Here is a 4,117-nt window from a genome sequence, read left to right as displayed (position 1 = left end):
GGTTCAAGCGATTCTACTGCCTAAGCCTCCTCAGCAGCTGGGATTACAGGTACCCACCACCACACCTGGCTAATTTTTTTTTGTATTTTTAGTAGAGACAGGGTTTCAGCATGTTGGTCAGGCTGGTCTCGAGCTCCTGACCTCATGATCTGCCCTCCTCGGCCTCCCAAAGTGCTGGGATTACAGGCATGAGACACCGTCGCCCAGCTAATTTTTGTATTTTTAGTAGAGGTGGGGGTTTCATCATGTTGACCAGGCTGGTTTCAAACTCTTGGCCTCCAGTGATCCACTCACCATGGCCTCTCAAAGTGCTGGGATTACAGTCGTGCACCACCACGCCCAGCTAATTTTTATATTTTTAGTAGAGACGGGGTTTCACCATGTTGTCCAGGCTGGTCTTAAACTCCTGACCTCAAGTGATCTGCCCTCCTCAGCCTCTCAAAGTGCTGGGATTACAGGCTGAGCCACCGGACCTGCCCAGCCCCTCAGGCCTTTTTTGTAAGGGCACTAATCACCTCCCAAAGGCCCCAAACTCCTAAAACCATCACATTGGGGACAAGGATTTCAACACCTGAATGTTTAGGGGGGCACAAACATTCAGATCGTGGCACCAATAAAAACAAAAAGCACAAGAAAAGGTGACCCCTCTCTCACCACAGGTGGCATATCTTGTTGTGAACTTGGAATGCAGAGCCATCTTGTGGCCATGAGGACAGCCCTGCGGGGAGGCTGGCCAGCTGAGACCAGCTCGGTAGGGAGATGATGCACCGGGGGTGCCCCGGGATGTGAGCGAGCTGCTGCAGCTGCCTTCTGTTTAACAAATTGTCCTTTCCTCAAGCCATTTTGCCATTTTGAAGCGTTTCCCATTACTTACAACTGAGAGCATCTTATCTCTCCTCCTCTTACCTCTTGGTCCACTCCTTGTTCCAGTGTCTCCTGAACAGGGCTGGCTTGTTCCCCTGAGACCTCTGCTTAGACCTCCCAGCACCTCCTCCCTCCAAGTCTCTTCCCCGCTAGACCTGCAGGGCATCAGCAGGGCCTCCAGACTAAACGCCCGCGCATGCCAGTCCTTGCACAGATCCCCGCTGCCCCCAAACTCCCTCCTCTGAGGGACAGAAGAGGTGGCAGAGGGTGTGTGGAGGCAGGAGACCCAGGTGTTGGTCCCAGATTTGTGTTTATGTGCTCCGGGGCTGGATCGGCCAGGTCAGTACAGGACATGCAAACTACTCTAGGCAATTTCAACAGAAAATATTCAATAAAGGGAATTAGGTCTCTGCAAAATCAATGGAAGAGCTGGAGGAGCAGGATCGAGGCTGGGTCTCCAGGAATGGCTGTCGGGACACATCCACACCACCCACCTGAGGCCACCCTGCAACTGTGAAGGTCAAGAACTCCCTGTCGGCTGGGCACAGTGGCTCACACCTGTAATCCCAGCACTTTGGGAGGCCGAGGCAGATGGATCACTTGAGGTCAGGAGTTTGAGACCAGCCTGGCCAACATGGTGAAATCCCATCTCTACTAAAAATGCAAATTTAGCTGGGTGTGGTGGTGTGCACCTGTAGTTCCAGCTATTTGGGAGGCTGAGGCAGGAGTATCACTTGAACCCGGGAGGTGGAGGTTGCAATGAGCCGAGATCTTGCCATTGCTCTCCAGCCTGGGCAACAAGAGCAAAACTCCATCTCAAAAAAAAAAAAAAAAAAAAGTCATGGGCTCAATCCAAGGGAAGCTGGGACTGGGAAGCTGGCACTGCCACCACCACTGTAACTGCTTCTTGACATCTACAGAAGCAGCTGCTGGATAAGAGATCACTAGTGCAGGAAACCCAGCATCTCCACGCCCTTGTCAACCAAAGCAGCCAACTCTCTTTTTTTTTTGAGACGGAGTCTCCCTCTGTCACCCAGGCTGGAGTACAGTGGCTCGATCTCTACTCACTGCAATCTCCACCTCCCCGGTTCAAGCGATTCTACTGCCTAAGCCTCCTCAGCAGCTGGGATTACAGGTACCCACCACCACACCTGGCTAATTTTTTTTTGTATTTTTAGTAGAGACAGGGTTTCAGCATGTTGGTCAGGCTGGTCTCGAGCTCCTGACCTCATGATCTGCCCTCCTCGGCCTCCCAAAGTGCTGGGATTACAGGCATGAGACACGGCACCCAGTCTGAAGCAGCCAACTCTCACGCAAGTGCATCTAAAACAAGCGCAGAACTTTATTCTTCCCTAGAACCCTGCCCCAGGGGAGTCTGGGAAATGTGGGTTTTAGCTGCTGCTGCGTAGAAAGCTGCGAGCAGGAGGTGGAAGGGAAGCTGACAGCCAAGTGATCGATCATACCCAACCATGTGAACGTGGGTGGCTGGCCGCCCTCTCCGGGCCTATCTTTCAGTTACTAATTGGTTACATCAGTGTTTGCCTCCTAGGGTTGGTGTGGATTAAATGAGATTGTGCAGGTAAAGCACCTGTGCCTAATCAGGGGCTAATATTAGATCTTATTATTTCCAATACTTCCTCCTTCTAGCTCTGTGGTTCTCCAAGCCTGAGCTGCTCAGACCTCTGAAATGGGCCCTGGAGGTCATTGGAGAGTTTGCAGAAGGTTCAGAAAGAAGAGTCCTGAGAGGGATGACCCAGGCCCATGCCTGCCTGGACACACCGCTTTCTGCGCCCAGGCCTCTCTCTCAGCTATGCCAAGCATCCGCTGACTCTCCAGCCAAGCGTGTTATATAAGCTTCATCTTTTCCTTTGTTTACAGGAAATTTTGAAACACCAACTGGGCTTGGCCTGAGCTCCTTCATTCCTAAAGGCAACAGAAATTGTTTGGGCAGGCGAGGCAGCCACACGCAAAGCAGCTGCCCTGGCGAAGGGCCAGGCCTTACAGGACAGGCGGCTGCTGGCAATCGTAAGGTCAGGCACTCTCGTTGCTCAGGTCCAGGATATGCGGTGCCTGGGGGCAGCCGTGTACTTTTGGATGTTCGGCTTTCATCCACACTCATTGGGCCCTGCCTTGGTTTCCCTGCCTCGTGCTGAAGTTCTCTGCCATGATGGCAGCTCTCCACCCTGCCAGACCTTGACTCTGGGAGGCCTGGGATGACCTGGGAGCACCTTCGAGGGTTCTGCCAACGGCTTGGACAGACCTCGGCCTCTTAGCAGAGCAAGGGGAGTAGGCAGCACCTCAGCCTGGGTGGGGAGGGAGGACAAGGGCAGGTGGGAAGGACATGTCCCCTTGTCTCTGCTTTGACCCACGCTTCTAAGTGGATAGGTGGGGGAAAGCTCACACCCTTTGTTTCCTCACACGACAATGGGGCTGCGCAGGTGCCAAGCTCCCAAACAACTGCCTTGCCCATCCTAGGAACGTTGCCCAGGCCTGCTCCCTGGGAACTGCTTTAACGGAACATCTTCCATTTGAGCCAGGGCCAGAAATGATCTCACAAGTCCTCATGTGACCTGCTGGGAAACAAATGTTTGTTGCTGGTAACTTGTGCTTGAGAAAGACAAGAGCTCTCTGTTTCCCAAGGCTTGTATGCTTGATAGAAGTTTACAGGGTTGGGGACTGGTAGAAATTGGCAACAGGAGTAGAAGTTTCTACCAGAAATTCCCAACTGGAGTTTCTACACCTTGCTTACCTTGGGAAGGCAAAGGGGTGAGGACAGAGAAGACCCAGCCCCAGCTAGACGCCCTGACAGTAGGAAGGCTGGGCCTTCCTGAGCATTCTGACACTGAGTTCTTTTTCAGGCCAACAGTTGCTAGACAGACAGAAAAAAAATATTTTTCTTTCTAGTTCTACTCCTAAACCTGAGCTCACTGTGAGGTAAGTTGGAGATGTCCTTGCACAGCACACATACTGTTACTCCTCTATCCAGTGCCCACGGCAGACATTACAAGTTGATCACCGCACTCTTGTTTGCTTTGCTGAATCATCTGAAGTTCACAATATAGCAATGCAGTACAACAGAGTAGAACTGACAGACTGGAGAAAAGCTATCTGTCATCCCAGATGAAGTAGAAAGGATGTGAACTTGGATAGGAGACAGACCCAGCCTCATATTCTGACTCTGCCACTTTCTAGCAGTGTGACCTTGGGCAAGTACTTTCTTTCTCTGAGCTTCAATACTGTCATTTGTAAAATG

This window comes from Mandrillus leucophaeus, unplaced genomic scaffold, assembly GCF_000951045.1.
Source record: "Mandrillus leucophaeus isolate KB7577 unplaced genomic scaffold, Mleu.le_1.0 Scaffold564, whole genome shotgun sequence".
Classification (NCBI taxonomy): Eukaryota; Metazoa; Chordata; class Mammalia; order Primates; family Cercopithecidae; genus Mandrillus; species Mandrillus leucophaeus.
This window is presented reverse-complemented; position numbering follows the sequence as displayed.